We start from the raw sequence: 23,148 nt of genomic DNA, 5'->3' as shown, positions 1-23,148 counted from the left end.
CAAGTCTGTCTGTCAGTTCACTACTTTTATTTCTATGTCCATTAAATTTTCTTTTTAATTGCAATTAAATTTTATTTCTAAAAAAATCATGAATATATATATCCCATAAAGAAAAAAGCCAGGAGGGAAAGGGGGAGACAATTCAAGACATATTTGGGTTCAAACTCCAGCCTCCTAAGTAGAGATGCCTCATAGATTATTTTTTAATTATTACTGATTTTTAAGCCTCCCTCACTAGGTATAAATGTCTGCCCTCTTTAACCTCTCTTTTCCACAGTTCACCTTTTGACAGCCAGGTAAAAATCTGCATTTGTGTAAGGTGATCCTATCCCTTCTGGATATTTTTGTTTCTCTCTCTCTCTCTCTCCAAAGCCTGAGCAATATTTTTCATCCTCTGACTCATCCTAAATGCTTAAGATCCTTCCCCTATTTCTGCACAGATATAATTTCCAGAGCCAAGATACAACAGGTACAGGCAGTTAAAAATAATTCTATGGCCACTGGATTTATAATCTGTTTAATTTCCACTCTACTTCTGCCCATAAAGATGACTCATCCTCCATAGAGCTCAGGCCCTGCTCCTTCTTTGTGTGTGTGTGTGTCTGTGTGTTGGCATTGAAGAACTCCATCCATCCCTCCCAGGTTATTGACATCCATGATCAGGGACAGCTAACTCCTCTGTCCCCACAAGGTCAGGGTAAAGAGGCAGAAAGAAGGCAGAGCAGCAGCCATGGGATTGCAGACACTTTTAGAAGTCTACATGGAGGAATGAGGCCAATTTTAATGTGAGCCAGCCCTGACCTGAGACATAAATCCCTGGCCCTTCCAGGAGCTGATTCCTGTCTTCTCCTGGAAGCTTTGGAGACTCTGTTTTGTTCTTGCCGAAGTCTGACTTTATTTTCCTCTGATGTAGAACTTCAGAGATAAGAGTCCTAAGCCCCTCTCTTTGAAGATGTAGTAATAACACTGATAATAATAATAGCACTCACTGATAATAATAATTGCAATGCCAGATGCTGTACAAAGTGCTTCACAGGCATCATCTTGTTTCATTATCATAAGATCCATATGAAGGAAGCATGGCTCTTTACCCCTGTATGATAAGAACCAAACAGAGGTCCAGAGAGGCTAAGCAACTTGCCCCGGGTCACCCAGGTAGGAATGGTGAAACCTAGATTCCACCCCAGGTATGCCATATCCCAGGCCAAGTGTTCTTTTCTTCTCCAGTGTACTGTCTATGTGTGTATACTGCTCTCTGCATTTGTCCATGCAGAACCCTCCCTTCGTACTTCTCATTTATAGTCAGTCCTTCTATGACAACACCACCACAACCTCGGCATCTGGTTTCCCTCTGAAGGAGTGCCTGCCTACCCATGGGAACCAGCAGGCCCTTTCTGATTGACTTAGTATATGATATCACTTTTGCGAAAGGGCATGGGTCCCTGGACAATTAGTGCAGTTAGGTGCTACTTTCTGGATCTTTTCCTGCCCTAGCTACGTGCCTTACCCCAGCCCAATGTCAAGAAATTACTCCTGGGTCCAATAAATGTCCCAAAGCTCATGGCTCAATCTTGTTATCTTCCAGTATGCTCTCTTCCAACCTGGCTCACCCACCCTGTTCACTTTCCTGGGCCCATACTAAGTGCTCAGTGGGTTTAGTTTTTGGTTAATACTACCATGATAGCTGTTTCTGCTATTTATCAGAGCCATTCTGATTGTACTCCAGCCTGCATTCCCCATCCTACATGGTTCTGAGACCCTGGAAAGCCTTTTCCAACCACCAACAACACAAATGCCTCCATCTTACTGTTTGTCTCTGGATTTTCACAGATTTTGACACCTGTAGAAAGCTCTTCATCTCCCTTCATCCTTGACACTTGAGAATTCTTTTCACATTTCACCCTCTGGCCTCCCTGCCCCTCTGATTACACCACTTTCTGCTGCTCCAGTTAAACAATTCATCTGGTCTGACTCAACTTCTAGGCTCCCACCTGTTGCCAGTTAGTGCCTTCTGCCCTATCTACTTACCCATGTCATCTCTCTTTGCCTTGTTTACCACCTCTGTCTTTGACTCTAGTCTTCTCAACCTCTCTCTCTCTCTCTCTCTCTCTCTGGTATTTGGCTTCCCCCTAGATCCTTGGACTTGACACTTGATACTACTACCTCAAGCACAGGCCTTGTATCCTCCTCATAGATTGTGTTTTCACTTTTTGCATTTATTTGACTCAATCCATTACGAGCAACAGCCCAGCACTGAACGCAGGGCCTGGCACATAAAGCAATGATGGTATATAACAGATACTTTTATTGTGTTTACTATGTGCCAAGCATAGTTCTAAGAATCTTCTATGTAATTATTCTTTACATCTTCACAACAACCTTATGACATGTAGGTGCTATAATTATTCTCATTTTATATATGAGGGAAAGAGATTAAGCTCTTTGCCCAAGATCACACACTTAGGTAGTGTAAGTCAAACCCAGGAAGTCTATTCTTAACCATTGCTCTATCCTGTATTTCTAAGTGGAAGCACAGTAGGCACCCAATACATTTTTGTTTTGTGAAAAATGCTCTCTGATTTAACTTTAACCCTCAAGGCCATATCCTGGTGTCAGATCATGAGGTTGCCATTCCTGGTCGGTGTGCCCTAGCCAGTGCAGAAGGGATCCAGTTATTCTCTCTGGCTGATATGTGACACTGGCAAAAGTGATGCCTTCTGTGAAGTAATGAAAGGAGGAAGAGGGGCTCACAGTTATATTAGAAAAGGAATGAGAAACAAGTTAGAGTGTTCATTGACGTTTATCGCCTACTGTCTTATTTGGGCTTCACAACTTCTCCAGCTCAGTTCAGCTCCTGGAACCCCATACTCCAGTGTAGACCCTCACATTCAATGTGCCCACTAGGTTAGACAAGGTATGAGAGTGCCAATATGAGATAAATTATGAAATTAGGATCCGTAGGACCTTGTTGCTCACTGGAGGAGAGGTGACAGAAACTGAAGGATAAGAATGGGGTAACCCCAGGGTAAATTCCAGATTCTTGGCCTGCATTCTTTGGTGCATGATTGGTGATCCCATTCACCTACATAAGTTGGAGCAACAGGTTTGAAGAGATCAGTTTGTACAGATTAAGCTGGAGTCATTGCATCCAAGTATAAATGTTTAGGTCATATTAGATATAGGCCTAGAGTTCAGGAAAGGCCTGGCAACAAAAGTTTGGGAGCCATCAGCATATAAGTAACAGATGAAGCCCCTTTTATTCCAATCAGCTGCTCAGAATTTCATTCAACAATAGCTCCTCAAATACTTCTTGAGCCCTATATGAGCCAGGCTCTGAGAACGGCAGTGGATATCAGTGCTGAAGAAGACAGTCTCATCTTTCATGCCTAATAAGTGAGATGTATAACAAATCTAATGACAATACATTATGAAAAGGGCAAAATGTAAGTAGGTAAAAGATATAGGAGTAACACAGAGGGAGGGATGATTGCCTATAACTTTGAGGATTATTGTGGAGAAATCATGACAGCTGGATATTGATTAAAGTGGTCAACTTTTCCAGAGAAGTAATGGAGTGGGAGAAAGAAGTTTAGACAGAACTAGTACTGTGTGCAAAGGCATGAAATGATGTCTTCTGGGAATCATATTCAATTTGGTATTGCTGAGCATAACGTGACAGGGTGGCAAGGCACTCTCAGCAGAAATGAGGTTGGAGAGGGAGACTGGGCTCATATCATGAAATAACTTGTTGGTCACATCAGGGAGTTTGGATGTATCTTAGGTATTATGTAGCCATAAAAATGTTTTAAGCAAGCAGAGATATGAACAGATGTGAATTTTAAAGAGATGACTCTGGAATCCACATGTAAGATGGGTACTTGGGAAGTGAGACTAGAATAAGGGAGACAGTTAAGAGGCTCTTGCTCAGGTAAGAGAGGATAAGGGGTTGGAACAGGGCAGGCAGTGGGGATGATGATGAGATAGTGCACTTAGAGGAATGAGATATTATAGGGGAGGAATGGATAGGATCTGAGAAGGTTGGATGGCAGGTGGTGAGGATGAGAGGGAGCTAGGCACCTGGGGTAACTCCCAAGTTTCTGGCTTGGGTGAGCAGATAAATGGTGAGGATCAATAGCAGGTTTGTTTACTCGCATGGTGGGAGAGGGGGAGAGGATCAATTTAGATTTGAACTAAATTCAGTATGAGAGGCTTCATGGATATTCAAATGAATATGTAAAGTAAGTAGGTGGATATATGGCTGAAACTCAGGAGAGATATCTGGCTGAAGATAGAGACTTGTGAATGTTACGTAGTTTACTATGAAAGTTTTGATGGAGAGGAGGTTGATGGTTAATTTCATGTATCAATTTGGAGGATGTATTTGGATGAGATTAACATTCAAATTAGTGAACCCGGAGTAAATCAGATTATCTTCTGTAATGTGGGTGGTCCTCATCCAATAAGTTGAAGGCACGGATAGAACAAAAAGACCAGCCTCCTCGAGCAAGAGGAAATTCTTCAGCAGACTGCCTTCAGACTTCATCTGCGCCATTGGCTCTCCTGGTTCTTGAGCATGCTGGCCCACAATGAAGACTTTGGACTTGCCAGCCTCCACAATTTTGTGAGCCAATTCCTTATAATGAATCATATATATACACACATATATATTTATACGTATATATGTATATATGTATATATGTATATATGTATATATATATAGAGAGAGAGTCATCCCTTGATATCCATGTGGGATTGATTGCAAGACTCCTCACAGATAGCAAAATAAATGGATGTTCAAGTCTCTTACATAAAATGACATAGTACTTGCATATAACCTACACAAATCCTCCTGTATACATTAGATCATTTCTAGATTACTTATAATATATAATACAATGTAATGCTATGTAAATAGTTGTTATATTGCATTTTTAGGGGATAATAACAAGAGAAACTGTACATGGTCGATACAGATGCAGCTATCATAGTTCAATTTCAATTTGTGGTTTTTTTGAATCCATGAATGTGGAACCCATGGTTATGGGGGCTGACTGTATATATATTACGTTTCTATATATGCACATACATATATGTAAATACTTTTCTATTTTATTGACATCATATTGGATTATAACATGGTGTAAATTTCAGTTGTACATTATTATATTTCAGTTTCTATATAGACTGCATCATATTCACCAGCAATAGTCTAGTTTTTATGTCACCATACCTATGTGACCCTTTACCCCTTTCACCCTTCTCCATCCTCTTCCTCTATGGTAACCACTAATCTGTTCTCTTTATCCATGTGTTTGTTTATCTTTCACATATGAGTGAAATCATACAGTGTTTGTCTTTCTCTGACACTTCACTTAGCATAATACCCTCAAGATCCATCCATGTTGTTGCAAATGGCACACTGTTGTCTTTTTTGTTTTAGGAATATTAGCACTGAGCTAACATCTGCTGCTAATCCTCCTCTATTTGCTGAAGAAGACTGGCCCTGAGCTAACATCCGTGCCCATCTTCCTATACTTTATATGTGGGATGCCTACCACACTATGGCTTGCCAAGTGGCGCCATGTCTGCACCCAGGATCCGAACCAGCAAACCCCGGGCTACTGAAGTGAAACATGTGCACTTAACTGCTGTGCCACCGGGCTGGCCCCACACTTTTGTCGTTTTTAATGTTCATCGTATATATAAACCACATCTTATTTACGCATTCATCCATTCATGGGCACTTGGGTTGCTTCCACATCTTGGCTATTGTGAATAATGCTACAATGAATATAGGGGTGCATAAATCTATTGGAATTGTTTATTTCATCTTCTTTGGATACATACCCAGTAGTGGAATAGCTGGAATATATGGTATTTCTGTTTTTAATATTTTGAGAAATCTTCATACTACTTTCCATAGTGGCTGCACCAGTTTGCATTTGCACCAGCAGAGTATGAGGGTTCCTTTTTCTCCACATCCTCTCCAACGTTTCTCATTTCTTATCTTGTTAATTATAGCCATTCTGACAGGTGTGAGGTGATATCTCATTGTAGTTTTGATTTGAATTTCCCTGGTGATTAGTGATGTTGAACATCTTTTCATGTGCCTGTTGACCCTCTGTATATCTTCTTTGGAAAAATATCTGTTCATATCCCCTACTTATTTTTTGATCAAGTTATTTATTTTTGTTGTTGTGGAATTGTATGAGTTCTTTATATATTTTGGAAATTAACCCCCTGTTGGATATGTGATTTTAGAATATTTTCTCCCAGTTGATGGTGTCTGTAGATTGCTTTAGGTAATATGGACATTTTAACTATGTTTATTCTTCCGATCCATGAGCATGGAATAGCTTTCCATTTCTTTATGTCTCCTTCGATTTGTTTCAGTGTCTTATAGTTTTCAGTCTATAAGTCTTTTGCCTCCTTGGCTAAATTTGTTCCTAGAGATTTTATTCCTTTTTTATGATTGTAAATAGGATTGTATTCTTGATTTCATTTTGTTATTTTGTTGTTAGTGTATAGAAACACAACTGATTTTTTTATGTTGATTCTTTACCCTACAACTTTGCTGTATTTGCTGATTATTTCTAATAGTTTTGGGGGGATTTTTAAGGGTTTTCTATAATATAGAATCATGTCATCCAGAAATAGCAAGAGTTTTACTTCTTCCTTTCCCACTTGGATCCCTTTCACTTCTTTTTCTTGCCCTGGCCAAAACTTCCAGTACAGTGTTAAATAAGAGTGCTGAGAGTGGGAATCCTTCTCTTGTTCTAAGAGAAAGAGCTTTCAGTTTTCCACCATTAAGTATGATGCTGGCTGTGGTTTTGTCATATATGGCCTTTATGATGTTGAGGTACTTTCCTTGTATACCCATTATCATAAATGGATATGGAATCTTGTTAAATGCTTTCCCTGAAACTATTGAGGTGGTCCTGTGATTTTTATTCTTCATTCGGTTAACGTGGTGTATCACATTGATTAATTTGGAGTTGCTGAACAATCCCTGCATCTCTGGAATAAATACCACTTGATCGTGGTGTATGGCCCTTTTAATGTATGGTTGCATTTGATTTACTAATATTTGTTGAGGATTTTTGCATCTATGTTCATGAGTGATATTGGCCTGTAATTTTTCTTTTTTGTGTTGTCCTTGTCTGATTTAGGTATCAGGGCAATTTTGACCTCATAGGATGAGTTAGGAAGTGTCCCATCCTCTTCAGTATTTCAGGATAGTTTGAAAAGGACAGGAATTAAATCTTCCTTGAATGTTTGGTAGAATTCACCAGAGAAGCCATCTTGTCCTGGACTTTTATTTTTTGGGAGGTTTCTGATTACTGTTTCAATCTCTTTACTTGTGATTGGTCTATTCAAATTCTCTATTTGTTCTTGATTCTGTTTTGAGAGGTTGTATGATTCAAGAATTTATCCATTTCTTCTAGGTTACCAAGTTTGTTGGTGTATAGCTTTTCATAGTATTCTCTTATAGCCCTTTGTATTTTTGTGGTGTCTGTTGTAATTTCTCCTCTTCATTTCTGATTTTATGTATTTGAGCCTTCTCTCTTTTTCCTTAGTGTGTCTGGCTAAGAATTTGTTGATTATTTTAATCCTCTCTAAGAACCAGCTCTTAGTTTCATTGATCTTTTCTGTTGTTCTCTTGGTCCTTATTTCATTTAGTTTTGTTCTGATTTTTCTTATTTCTTTCCTTCTACTGACTTTGGGCTTTTTTCGTTCTTCTTTTCCTAGTTCTTTTAGGTATAGTGTAAGCTTGTTTATTTGATTTTTCTTGTTTGTTGAGGTAGGCTTGTATTGCTATAAATTTTCCTCTTGGTACCACTTTTGCTGCATCCCATAAGTTAGTATGTTTTGTTTTCATTTTCATTTGTCTTTAGGTATTTTTAAATTTCTCCTTTGATTTCTTCATTGATCCAACAGTTTTTCAGTACCATGTTTTTTAATCTGCACATATGTGTGACATTCCCAGCTTTCTTCTTGTAGTTGATTTCTAGTATCATAGCATTATGGTCAGAAAAGATGCTTGATATGATTTCAATCTTCTTAAATTTATTGAAGCTTGCCTTGTTTCCCAACATATGCTCTATCTTTGAGAATGTTCCATGTGCACTAGAGTAGAATGTGTATTCTGCTGTGTTTGGATGGAATATTCTATGTATATCTATTAAGTCCATCTGGTCTAGTGTTTCATTTAAGGCCACTGCTTCCTTGTTGACTTTCTGTCTGGATGATCTATCCGTTGACATAAGTAGGGTGTTGAGGTCCCTTGCTGTTATTGTGTTGCTGTCCATTTCTCCATTTAGGTCTGTTAATAGTTACTTTATATAGTTTGGTGTTCAAAACTGCCACTGCCTCTCTGCAGTCTTTTGTATGTACATTCTGCAGGCATTCATACATGTGGGGCCGGGATTCCCTCACCTCCACTCACAGTGATGTGGGCTGCTGCACGAAGATCTGTGCCCTGAATTGCTGTCACTGGAGGAGAGTAAGGGAGCTTCTTCTCTAGTTCCACTGATTTTTGGGGTCCAGTCCATCCACCTTCAGATGAATAGCTGCATGGATGTCTTAGACATCATGTTGTTCTGTATAGGGAATCCTCTGTTAACAGATGTCTATTTGGTTGTAATTTAGAGAGGAGAGACAAAGGGAACAACTCATTCTGCCATGATGCCAAAATCACTCCTATAAATACATTTTACATATATATATGTAAAGATTTATTATAAGGAATTGGTTTTTATATGTGGGTATATGTAATTGGCTCTCTATATATAGGTATGCATATACATATATGCCATGTATAGGATATTGTAGAAAGAGCCAATAGGTTATGTGTGTATGTGTATGCATATGTGCATATTGGCCGTATATATATATATATATATATATATATGTGTGTGTGTATGTATATATGTAAACACATATTCTATTGGTTCTGTTTCCAATATCCTATATATCTGGTGTTACATATAGGATGTATGCATATCTACATATACATATATAGCCATACAGATATGCCAATTCCTTTTAATAAATCTGTATATATATATATTGTCAAGAGGTTTTCACATATTGAGGTATATGGGGTAACTATTTGGGTTCAAACTGATCTGGCTTGAACTAAAGAAGCCTAACTTATTGCCTATCAAGCATGCATTGCTTTAACCATTAAAGTAAAGAATACACTCTCTTAAGATAAGAATGCATACTTCCCCTCCTACACCCTATTGGTAACACCCTATTGATAATGTCCACATTAATCCCTTTCCCAACATCAGGGTCATGTTGACCTACTAATTTGCAACTAAATACCTCTTTTAAACTTTGAAAATGTATCCTGAGTGCATTTAATGCATGTTCTTTGTCCTAAAAAGATATGAGTATATTGAAAACCATGATTCTCTGGAATTCTTTCTAAGGCCTTCCCAAGTTATAATCCTCACTCTGGCTCAAATAAAACTCACCTTATTTCTCTTATCTATGGAATGATTATTTGTTATTTGTGTGGCAATATGCACATATATACATATAGAAAGAAAAGAAGGAAGGAAGGAAGAAAAATAGATACCATATATCCTATTACTTTTGTTTCTAATATCCTATTGGTTCTATTAGGTGTGTGTGTGTATTCTATTGGTTCTGTTTCTCTAGTGAACCCTAATACAGAGGTATGAAGTCAAAAGAGAAGAGGGCTAAGAATAACACCTTTATTGTGGAATTGATGTGCTTATCCTAAAATTCATCTGGAAATTCGAGAGACCCACAATAGACAAAACAGTCTTGAGAAAGAACAAAATTTAAGGACTCATACTTCATGAGTTCAAAAATTACTATACAGCTGTAGTAATAAAGACAGTGTTGTACTGGCATAAGTAAATATAGATCAATCCAAAAGAATAGAGAGTCCAGAATTAAATCTAAACAATAACATTCAATTTTTGACAGGGTATTAAGATAATTTAATATAGAGAAAATAATTTTTTCAACAAATACTGTTGAGAAAATTGGTGCCCATATGTAAAAGAATTAAGTTGAACACATATCTCATACCATAGGAAAATTTAACTCAAAATGAATCATAAATCTAAATTTAACAGCCAAAATTGTAAAACTCATTGAAAAAAACACAGAAATAAATCTTTGAGATCTTAGATTAGGAAATAATTTCTTAGATATTACACTATAAACACAAGCAACAAAAGAAAAAAAGATAAATATAAGTTCACCAAAATTATACACTTTCATGCATCAGAGGACATTATCAAGAAAGATAAAAATAACCCACAGAATGAGAGATAAATTTTGCAAATCACATATCTGATAAGAGGCTTGTTTCCAAAATATACAAAAGATATCTGTAACTCAACAACAAAAAGTCAAAAAACTTAATTTTAAAATGGGCAGAGGATTTGAATAGACGTTTCTCCCAAGGAAACAGCCAAATGATCAATAAGCACAAGAAGGGATGCTCAGCATCATCAGTCATTAGGAAACGCAAATCAAAATTGCAATGTGATGCCCCTTCACACCCATTAGGCTGGCTCTAATGGAAAAGTCAGACAATAGCAAGTATTGGAGAGGATATGGAGAAATTGGAATTCTTATCCTTTGCTGGTGGAAACGTAAAATGATACAATCACTTTGGAAAACAGTCTTGACAATTCCCCAAAAGGTGAAACAAAGTGTTACCATTTGACCCAGTAATTTGAGTCCTAGGTAAATACCAAAGAGAAAGGAAAACATGTCCACACAAAAATTTGTACACAAATATTCATAGCATCTTTATTCACAATACCCAAAAGTTGTAAACAACTCAATGTCCACCAACTAATAAACAGATGAACAAAATGTCATAATGTGCTACATCCATAAAATGGAATATTATTTGGCCATGAAAAGGAATGAAGTACTGGTAGTACTGGTACTTCTTTCAATTCTGATTTTAGCAATTTGAGTTCCTTTCTCTCTCTTTCTCTTTCTCCTCCCCTCTGTTTATCTCTGTCTTCATCTTTCTGTTTATCTTTTGGTGAGTCTAAGTAAAGGATTGTCAATTTTGTTTATCTTTTCAAGAACAAACTTTTGATTTTGTTGATTTTCTCTATTATTTTTCTATTCTTTATTTCATTAATTTTCGCCCCACTCTCTTTTATCAGTGTTTTTAAATTAGAAGTTTATGCTATCTATGTGAGATCTTTCTTATTTTTTAATATAACTGTTCATAGATATAAATTTCTCTCTAATCACTGAATCCAGTAACTTTTGCCATGTTTTTCATTTTCATTCATTTCAAAGTGTTTTCTGTTTTCCCTTGTGATTTCTTTTTTGATCTATTGGTTATTTGAATGTGTTAATATCCACATATTTGTGAGTCTCCCTAATTTCCTCCTCTTATTGATTTCAAGTTGCATTCCACTGTGTTCAAAGGGCATACTTTATGCCCTTTCAATCCTTCTAAATCTGTTGAGGCTTATCCTACAGCCCAGCATATGGTCTGTCCTGGGAAATGTTTCACATGCACTTGAGAAGAATGCATATTATGCTACTGCTGTAGGGAGCCGATTGTGGCTCAAATGTTTCAGACTCTCACTTTTCTTACCAAGATTTATGTATTTTCTTGAATCAATGCTTTCCTTGGCTGTATTCCATTAGGACAATTTCCAGAGACTAAATGGTTCTTATTTATATAATATTTTTACCAGTTATGGTTGTTTTGCTGGGAAAGTCTACAGAGCTCCTTATACTGCAATTCTGAAAGTTCTTCCTATAAGCTGTTTTATTTTTTATTGTTTTATTCTTTTTTATGCTTATTTAATAAATTATTTTAATTTGATAAATTTGACATGTTACAATTTGCAAAATTTAATGTGTAAAGCATGTTACTTTGATACATTTATCTATTGTAATATGATTGTCAAGGAAGCAATATTTATCACATTACATCATTATAGTACAGTATTATTGACTATATTCATTATATTGTGCATTAGATCTCTGTGTATTGTTTACTACTCATTACAATTTTGTACCCTTAAACACCATCCAACCTTATCCCTCCACACTCATCCTCTGGTAACCAACATTTTACTCTGTGGTTTTTTGTTTTTGTTTTTTTTTTACAGATTTGACTTTTTTTTCAGATTCCACATATAAGTGACATCATACAGCACTTGTTCTCTGTCTGACTTATCTTGCTTAGCATAGGTCAAGGTCCATCCATGTTGTCACAAATAGCAGGACATCTTCATTTCTCATGGCTAAATAATATTCCATTGTGTATACTTACCACATTTTTTTTTATCCATTTATCCATTGATGGGCATTTTTGAGTATATACTCAGAAATGGAATTGCTGGATCATATGATAGATCTACTTTCAATTTTTGAGGAGCCTCCATATTGTTTTCCATAGCGATTGAACTAATTTACATTCCCACCAACAGTGTATAAAGGTTCCTTTTTCACCACATCTTCACTAGAACGTGTTGTCTCTTGTCTTCCTTATGATAACCACTCTAACAGGTGTGAGGTGATATTTCATTGTTGCTTTGATTTGCAACTCCCTGATGATTAACGATGTTGAACATCTTTTCATGTGCCTGCTGGTCATTTTGATGTCCTCTTTGGAAAAATGTCTATTTAGTTCTTCTGCCAATTTTTAATTGGATTGTTCAGATTTTGTTAAGTTGTGTTAGTTTTTTAATATATTTTGGATATTAACCCCGATCTGATATACAGTTTGCAAAAAGTTTTTCCCATTCTGTAGGCTGCCATTTCATTTTCCTCATTGTTTCTTTTGCTGTGCAGAATATTTTGTTTGATGTAGTCCCACTTGTTGACTTTTGATTTTGTTGTCTGTGCTTTTGAGATCATATCCAAAACAATCATTGCCAAGACCAATATTGATGAGTTTCTTCCCTATGTTTTCTTCTAGGAGTTTTGTGGTATATGGTCTTATGTTTAAGTCTGATCTATTTTGAGTTAATTTATTGTAAGTGGTGTGAGATAGAGTTCCAATTTCATTCTTCCACGTCTGTTTCTCCAGTTTTCCCAGCACCACTTGTTGAAGAGACTATCCTTCTCCCATTGGATGTTCCTGGCACCCTTGTCTAATATTAGCCAACTGTAAATTCTGGGATTTAATTCTGGGCTCTCTGTTCTGTTCCATTGGTATATGTGTCTATTTTTTTTCCCAATACCAGACTGTTTTTATTACTATGGCTTTGTAGTATAGTCTGAAATCAGGAAGAGTATTATCTCCAGCTTTGCTCTTTTTTCTCAGGATTGCTTTGACTGTTTGGGGTCTTTTGTAGTTCCATACAAATTTTAAGATTGTTTCTTCTATTTCTATGAGGAATGTCTTTGGTATTTTGATGACGATGGTATTGAATCTGTACATAGCTTTGGGTAGTATGGCCATTTTAACAATATTTATTCTTCCAATCCATGAACATGGGATGTGTTTCCAATTGTTTGTGTCTTCTTTGATTTCTTTCAGCAAAATCTTCAAGTTTTCATTGTGCAGATCTTTCAATTTCTTGGTTAAATTTACTTCTAAGTATTTTATTGTTTTTGATGCTATTGTAAATGATATAGCTTTCTTTATTTCTTTTTCTAATGCTTCATCATTACTGCAAAGGAAGGCTCCTGATTTCTGTAAGTTGATTTTGTATCTTGTCACTTTACTGAAATCACTGATTCATTTCAACAGTTTTTGATTGACTCAAATTTTCTGTATATAAGGTCATATTATCATAAAATAGTGACAATTTTACTTCTTTCCTGATTTGGATGCCTTTTATTTCTTTGCCTTGCCTAATGCTCCAGTGAAGACTTTCAGTGCTACATTGCATAAGAGTGGTGCGAGTTGGTGATGTACCCGATATGAGAGGAAACCCATTCAATTTTTTTCCGTTTATTATTGTGCTAACAGTGAGTTTATCGTATATGACCTTTATTATGTTGAGGTATGTTCCTTTCATACCTAATCTGTTAAGAGTTTTTATCATGAAAGGATGCTGTATTTTGTCAAATACTTTTCTGTGTCTATTGAGATGACAGTGTGATTTTCATTTTATTGATATGATGAATTACATTGATTGATTTGTATATGCTGAACCATCCTTGCATCCAGGGCATAAATCCCACTTGGTCATGGTGTATAATCCTTTTAACATGTTCTTGAATTTGGTTTGCTAATATTTTGCTGAGCATTTTTGCATCTATACTCACTAGGGATATTGGTCTGTAGTTTTCTTTTCTTGTGATATCCTTATCCCGTTTTGGTATCAAGGTAATTCTGGCTTTGTAGAATGAGTTTGGAAGCATTCCTTCTTACTTGATATTTTGCAAGAGTTTGAGGAGGATTAGTATTAATTCTTCTTTAAGTGTTTGGTGGAATTCACCAGTGAAGCCCTTTGGCCCTGGAGTTTTCTGTGTTGAGAGTTTTTTGAATACTGACAATCTCTTGACTTGTTAATCTGTTCAGATTTTCTATTTCTTCCTGATTCAATCTTGGTAGATTGTGTGTTTCCAGAAATGTATCTATTTTTTTCTAGGCTATACAATTTGTTGGCATAGACTTGTTTGTAGTAGTCTCATAATTCTCTGTGTTTCTGTAGTATCAGTTGTAATGTCTCCTTTCATTTATAATTTTATTTATTTGAGTTGTCTCTCTTTATTTTCTTAGTTTTTCTTAGCTAAAGGTTTGTCAATTTTGCTTATCTTTTCAAAGAACTTTTAGTTTTGTTGATCCTTTCTATTATTTTTCTGGTCTCCATTTCATTTATTTCTGCTCTTATTTTTATTGTTTTCTTCCTTCAGCTAGCTCTAGGCTTAATTTGTTTCTCTTTTTTCTAGTTCCTTGAAGTGTAAAGTTAAATTGTTTATTTGAGAGCTTTCTAATTTCTTAATATATGTGTTTATTGCTATAAACTTACTTCTCAGAACATCTTTTGCTGCATCGTACAAAATGCTATGTGTTATATTTTAGTTTTCATTTGTTTTGAAATAGTTTTTCCATTTCTCTTTTGATTTTATCTTTGACTCATTGGTTGTTGAGAAGTTTGTTGCTTAGTTTCCACATATTTGAAGATCTACTCATTTTCCTCTTGTTGATTTATAATTCTGTGACATTGTCATCAGACAAGTTAGTGGTATGATTTGAATATTCTTACATTTGCTAAGATTAGTTTTGTGGCCTATCATATGATCTACCTTGAAAAGTGTTTCATGTAAACTTGAGAAGAATGTGTATTCTGCCGTTGTTGGATAGAATGTTTTATATATGTCTGTTAAGTCCATTGGTTCTAAAGTGTGGTTCAAATCCAAAGTTTCTTTGTTTATTTTCTGTCTGAATGATCTATTCATTACTGATAGTGGGATATTGAAGTCTCCTACTATTATTGTATTTTTGTCTGTTTCTCCATTAATATCTGTCAGTATTTGTTTAATATATTTCAGTGCTTGTATATTGGGAGTGTATATATTTATGATTGTTACATCTTCTTGATATATTGACTACTTTTCTTTATATTATGACCTTTTTGTCTTTTGTTACCATTTTTGGGGTTGAAGTCTATTTTGTCTGATATAATAGGGCTACCCTCCTTTTTTTGATTACTATTTGATTGGAGTATCATCTTCCATCCCTTCACTTTGAGCCTATGTTTGTCTTTGGAGTTCAAATGAATCTCCTGGAGGTAGCATATAGTTAGGTCTTGTTTTCTAATCCATCCTGCCACTCTGCTACCTTTCATTGGTGAGTTCAGTCTATTTGCATTTAGGATGATTATTGATATGAGGACTTACTACTGCCAGTTTATCTTTTATTTTCTGATTGTTTTGTATCTCCATTTTTCCTGTGTTTCAGTCTACCTTTTAAAGTTGGTGGTTTTCTTCGATGATTTTATCAGTTTCCCTGTTATTATGCTTTGCGTCTTTGCTGCAGATTTTTGTCATGTGGTTACCATGAGGTTTGTATAAAGTGTCTCATAGATAAAATAGTCCTTTTTCTTTTGATAGCAATTTATTTTCATTTTCCTATGCAGGTTTCATCATTTTCCTCCTCCCCTTTTATATTTTTGTTGCCATAAATTATCCCTTTTTATACTATGAGTTCATTACCAAATTGTAGTAACTATAGTTATTTTTAATGCTTTTTCATTTAATTTTTATGCTAGAATTGTGTTTGATACCCTATTCTAAAATAGAGTTACAATTTTATGATTCTTTCTTTGTGTTTATCATCTTACTAAAAGTTTTGTCTACTTCTGTCTTTTTATTTCAGGTAGAAGAACTTTTTTCAACATTTTTTTGTAAGGCAGGTCTAGTGGTGGTAAAGTCCCTAATCTTTTGTTTGTCTGGGAAAGCCTTTATTTCTCCTTCATATCTGAAGAATAAATTTGATGAATAAAGTATTCTTGTTTGGAAATTTTTATCTTTCAATACTTTGAATATATCGTTACACTCTCTCCTGGCCTGTAGAATTTCTCCTGAGAAATCTGCTGATAGTCTAATGGGGGTTCCTTTGTAGGTTACTTTCTTTTTTTCCCTGGCTGCCTATAAGAGTCTCTCTTTATCATTGACTTTTGACACTTCATTATAATGTGTCTTGGAGAGGGTCTTTTTGCATTGAGATATTAAGGTTATCTATTACCTTCAAGGACTTGTATGTTTGGTTTTTCCCCTAGGTTGGGTAGGTTCTCAGCTATTATTTCTTTAAATAACCCCTCTCCCCCTTCTCTTTCTCTTCTTCTTCTGATATATCCATTACAGTCATGTGTCACATAAGGATGTTTTGGTTAATGATGGACCACATGTATGACAGTGGTCCCATAAGACTAATACCATACAGCCTAGATATGTAGTTTTCTATACGATCTGAGATTTTCTGAGTACATTCAATGATGTTTGCAGAATGAGGAAATCACATGACACATTTCTCAGAACATATCCCCATTGTTAAGTGACACACGACCATATTCTTATGTTGACTCTCCTAATGGAGTCTGATAGCTCTCCTAGGGTTTTTTCACTTTTTAAAAATCATAGTTCTCTTCTTACACCAAAATTATTCCCTAAATTCCTATCTTCCAGATCACTTATTCTCTCTTTTATCTGATCTACTCTATTACCAATGCTTTCTAATGCATTCTTCATCTCATTTATTGAGTTCTTCAGTTCCAGAATTTCATTCTGGTTCTTTTGTAGAATTTCAATTTCCTTGGTAAAGTACTCCTTCTGCTCATTAATTTTGTTCCTCAGTCTATTGACTTGCCTTTATGATTTTTCTTGTTGATTGCTGAACTTTTCATAACAGCTATTTTGAATTCTTCATCAGTTAGATCCCAATCTTCAATGACTTTGTGTTTGGTTGCTGGAGAATTCTCATTTTGCTTTTGTGATACCATGTTACCATGATTTTCTTGGTGTTTGGTGAGATGTGCCTCTGCCAATGCATTTGAAGTAGCAAACACCTTTCTTATTTACATAAAGCTTTATTTACTTCGATTTTAATGGTTCAACAGATTGGCAATTAGAGGCATTTCTCTTGTTTTCCAGCAGGTGGCAATATAACACAAGTTTGTCATTTCTTTTACCTGAGCTGCCTCAGGGCTATATTTGGGAGTGTGACACTTTCCACTCTCCATTCCCTCTGCCAGAGGAGTCTCTGGCACTGACTTTCCTGTTTGTGCAGCCAAGGCCACCAGTGCCAGGATCACTAGGGTCATGAGTGCTGCCACTGCTGCTCAGGTTTCTGGGGTTGCAGGTGTTACTAATGCTACCAGGGGTCTTTGGGTTCTAGGTGAAGCCACTGCTGCCAGGGACCAGGGTCACGGGTACCACCACAATTTCTGTGGTTGTGGACACTGACTCCATTGCCAGGGGTGCTGGGGTCTCAAGCTCAGCCCCCACTGTCAGGGGTACTGAGGTTACAGGCGCCATCAGCATTGCCAGGAAGGCTTGGTTGCAAGCATCACTGCTGCTGCTGGGAAGGGGAGTCAGGGTCATGAGCATCATCGCCAGTGTTACTGTAATTGTGAGCATCACTGCTGGGGGTCTGGGGTCCTGGGCACTGCTGCCCCTGCCAGAGAGTCCAGGGTCTTGGGCATAGTCCCTACTGCTGGGATCATTGGGATTGTGGGCACTGTTGCTCAGGGCGCCTGGGTTGTGAGTGCCAATGCTGCTCCTATAGCCACCAGTCACGGGTGCCACCACCCCTACTTCTCCAGTTCCCAATCCTCCAAGTGGTCCAATCCACCCACCTTCACATGAACCAATGTATGGATCTCTCAGGCATCCCAGCATGTTGTGCAGAGGATCCTTTGTTGGGCTGTGGATGTCCTACTGGTTGCAATTTAAAATAGAGAGACAAAGGGAATGACTCATGCTGCCACGATGCTGACATCATTCTATAACCTGTTTTAGAACTAGGATTTTTGTCTGCTTTTTTAACAGCTATATCTCTAGCATTTAGAAGGGTACCTGGCACAAAGTAGCACTCAATATTTGTTGAATGAATGAATACCTACAGTAAACACATCTTCAGAGTTTAGAGAGGCTAAACAAATTGCTCAAGTTTATATATATGCACATAGAAAGGTCTGGAACACCAAATTGTTTACAGTTATTATTTCTGGAGAATGGAATGAGAGTTGGAGTTTCACAGAATGAATTTTACTTTTCACTTTAAAATTTTACATTTAAATTTTTTACAATGTGCCTGTAGTGCTTTTTTTCCAGTTTTGTGGAGAAATAATTGACATACATTACTCTAAGTTTAAGACGTACAGCATGATGGTTTGATTTACATATATTGTGAAATGATTACCATAATAGGTTTAGTTAATATCCATCATCTCATGTAGATACAATAAAAAGAAAAGGAAGAAATTTCTTCTTGTGATGAGAACTCAGAGGATCTATTCTCTTAAGAACTTTCCCACAGGTCATACAGCAGTGTTAACTATAGTCATCATCTGATCATGCCACTACCCTGTTTATAAACATTAATTGGCTCCTCAAAGCTTGAAAAATAGTGTACAAAATAGAGTACAAACTCAAGGTCCTCAAGGACCTCTGGAAAATGACCTATGCTTTTTTTCACACTGGCACATCTACTGAACAGTGCCTGGCAGAGCCTGCGGCTATGTTGTTCATGAAAGGCTGCTTTAGGCATGAGTGCCCAGCCCAGTAACATCATACCTGCTACTCAGAAAGTGTCCAGACTGTCAATAATGGGTTATAAAAGTGTGTGGGGGAGTGTGTAGCAGTCCTGGTTCAAAATTCCCAGAGCACTCTAGTGGCCCTCTCAGTGGTGGGTTTCTCTGGATCCCAGGAATCAGAAAGCAGCAGGCCCCTACCAGCTCCAATCCATACCATAGGTGCCATAGGGAGAAATTTGGGGACAGCTTAAGTCTAAGCTACCCAGCTAGCCCCAACTGGTTCTGGATGGGCAGATGTCTGCCTTAGCTCAGGGTTACCTGAGTCAGAGGGTTGGGGGAGGCAGCCTGTGAGAAACCAATTTGTCATAGAATTTTCTCCCCTGAGACCATACTCAGCTGCCAATACTCCATTTAAATTCAGTCCCCACCCTACTGGTCTTTTCTGGTTGAAAACTTACAATTATGCCATCCCTTGGAGCACTAGCACATGGTATCCTGTTGTCTTCTCCTCCACCTCTTTGCTTCTGGCATCCAGACTGGCAATACTCACTACCATCCAGAAGGAGTTGACTCTCCATTCAGGAATCAGAAGAGCATGCTCATACTAGCAGTACAGCTGTATGTGTGCTTGGCAATGGCCAAGGTACTGGCAGCAGCATCTTCAGGAACGTACCCAAAAGAGGTTCTATCAACCTAGTCCCCTCCACCACCACACTGCCCCTACAAGAGGCCTGGTGTTCCACCTGACTAGTCCTAGCCTCAGTGGCAAGACTAGTTCCTACCATTATAAATTTCCAGGTCCCTGTGACAGCTTTGAGCACACCACGTCTTCATGAGCTGTGCCATTACAACTTTGCTCTGATTCTAGAGCAGGACCAGTAGAAAGCAGACTTCCAGATATGCCTCAGGCAGCATACATGCCTGGTGGCATCTTCATCTGTGCAATATCCCCACCACTGAGCAACAAACATCCATCCACCTCGGGGGTCCAAGTATTTAAATGTATACAAGTGGCATATGTTTTCTAACAAAGTCTTGCTAGAGAACCTGACCAGAGCAACTGTTTACCAACTAAAGCAGTACCCAGAAGTGTACTACAAGGAAACCCAGAGAAATGCACTTTCATCAGCCCAGAAATGGAGTTCCTTGGTCAGTTCAGTCCATCCAGGACACACACATTGATTCCATACAAGGTTTAGGGACAACCAATGGTTCCTGGGTTTTGATTGCATTCTCCTGGCCATGCACCCCCTGGGTTTCCACATCAAGGTTGCAGGGAAAGAAGGGACTGTAACATTCCAGTAACTGGAAGGCTTGCTCACCTCTGCTCCAGTCTTGGCGTATTTGTCCTACACCTGTTTTTCTTTCTTTCTTTTGTTTATTAAGTTAACAAATATTTTATGAGTACCTACTATGTGTCAGGCACTGTTCTAGGCATTGTGAATCAGCACTAAACAAGAAAGACACAAATTCCCACTCTCATGGAACATGCATTCTAGCATGGGGAGATGGAAAAACTAATAAATAAATTAAATACAAAGTACGTCGCATGGTGGTAAGTGCTAGAAAAATAAAGCATGAAAGGAGAGAGGGAATGCTGGGTTTGGAGGAGGTTCCAATGTCATATATGGTGGTCAGGGAAAGTGTCACTAAAAGGTGACATTTTATCAAAGATTCAAAGAAGGTGAGAGACTGAGCTATGTGGCTATCTGGAATACCAATGTTTCAAAGAAAGTGAAAAGTAAATGTAAAGGCCAACAAGTCAATGTGGCTAGAATGATTTACACAAGGGGGAAAGTTGTATAAAATGAAAACAGAGGGGTAACTGAAGGCCAGATTATGTAAGGTTGTGTAGGTCACATAAAGACTTTGGATTTTATTCTGAGCCAGACGGGAAACCATTGAAGAGTTTTGAGCAGAGGAATGACATGATCTGACTTACGTTTTGAGAGTATCCTTCTGGCTTCTGCATGGAGAACAGACCATAGCCTGGCCGGGAGACCAGTTAGAAGACTATCACGATCATACAAGCAAGGGATGATGGTGCCTCAGACCAAGATGGTGGGGGTGAAAGTAGTGAAATCAGTGAATATTAAAGTATTTATGACCATGAGAATCTTACTTGAAGTTAAATCTTGCACAAAAGCCTCAACTATATATACGAGATTAAAGCAGAGGTATTCTAGTTGAGGTGGAGTTAGTGCCTAGAGCTGCCCCACTAAAAGCTCCTCTGTATCCTATGCACCTCTGTAACCTCCTTTCCAACAACAGGCACTTCATAAGCATGCTCCAACAAGTCCGTAGGCTCCATGGAACACAGTTTGAAAACCACTGCCCAACATCTTTGAAGATGATGCCTCTGATACTAGGAACGTTGGAGTACACACGCTGGAAAGGTAAAGGTAGCTCCCTGTAGATGCTACTCTGGTGGGAGGAGCCAGAGTTTTTGTAGTTTGCCTCGTAGGCAACTGGGGCATGTACAGGGGTGTGTCCAGTGTGTAACGTGATCTTCCATCCACGTTGATCTTGTCTTCAGACCTCTCATGGTGGCATAGTACAGTAATTAAGAGTGTAGACTCTAGAGCCAGATTAAGAAATACAAATCATCTTGGATAAATCATTTAACTGCTCCTTTCCTTGATTTTCTCATGTGTAAAATGGGAATGAGAATAAGAGCACCCACATAATAAGTTAATATGTATTCATTCAGTCAGTGTTAAACTAGAAAAAAAGGGAATTTAACCCAGAGGATAGGTTACACAGGTCATGGAAGACCTGAGAGGCCAAAGATGGGATGGTAAGGCAACTAAAACATTAGCAACAGCAGAAAGCCACTACCATCCCTGAATTAGGATAGAGGGAGGAGGCTGGGTTACCGAAGACCAGGAGCCATGGTAATTTGGAAAAATCTGGAATTATAATAGGTCTGTCTGGCAGTAGCTGAAGCCATTGAGTAGAATGTGTCCAATGCACCAAATACAACTAGAAGCCAATGTCAGAGGAAATAGGAGATGTGACTTCTAAGCTCTACCACCTCTGTAATCCAGAGCAGAATATCTCCTTATGGTAAAAGTACCTGAGGACAAACAGGCCCAGGACCAACAGAAATGTGTAAAACATTTGGGATGATACCTGACATAAGTTCCATAAAAGTTTAGCTATTGTAGCACTATGATAATATTTACTGATCACTTCCTATGCACCATGCATTGTACTAAGCACTTTACACGTATTATCTCAACAATAAACCTATGAGATAGCTACTATTATTGGGACCATTTTGCAGAGGAGAAAATCGTAGCATAGAGAATTTAAGTAACTTTTTCAAGGTTACACAGCTAGAAAGTGGTCAAGGCAGGATTTAAACCAAGGTATGTGTGGCTCCAGAGCTTAAGTTCTTAACTCCTTGCCTCTTGCTTCATACACTATACAGAAGAGATCTACTTCACTTACTTCCATCCAGCTCAGGTGAATCACTGCAATATGAGGGTCCAAGAAGGATCTAAATGTGCATAAGCTATTTGGTGGAGTATGTCAGCTACACAGAATAAATTTGTGGCAGAACTGGGTGGCAGGTATGTGACCAGAGGAGAGCAACACTTAACTCCCTGTATTAGTTGAGATAGGATAGACTATGTTGTGGTAGCAAACCCTGAAATCTCACTGGCTTAACACAATATATTTTTATTTTTCACTCTCACAATGCTTGATGGAGGTCAGGCAGCCCTCTTCCATCCTGTAGCTCTGCCATTTGGAACGGAGCCTCCACAGTCAATACAACAGAACAAAGGAGAGAAAGAATAGTCTCATTGGCTCTTAATTATGTCTGCCCATAAGTGACACACACATCACTTTGATCACATTTCATTGGCCAGAACTATGGCCCCATATGACCCCAACCTAAACAAAGGGATGCTGGGAAATATAGGGCATTACATATATATTTGGGGAACACTATTTTTGCCAT

Source organism: Equus asinus, chromosome X (genome assembly GCF_041296235.1).
Source record: "Equus asinus isolate D_3611 breed Donkey chromosome X, EquAss-T2T_v2, whole genome shotgun sequence".
In the NCBI taxonomy this organism is placed as follows: Eukaryota; Metazoa; Chordata; class Mammalia; order Perissodactyla; family Equidae; genus Equus; species Equus asinus.
Note: the sequence above shows the minus strand (reverse complement) of the source record.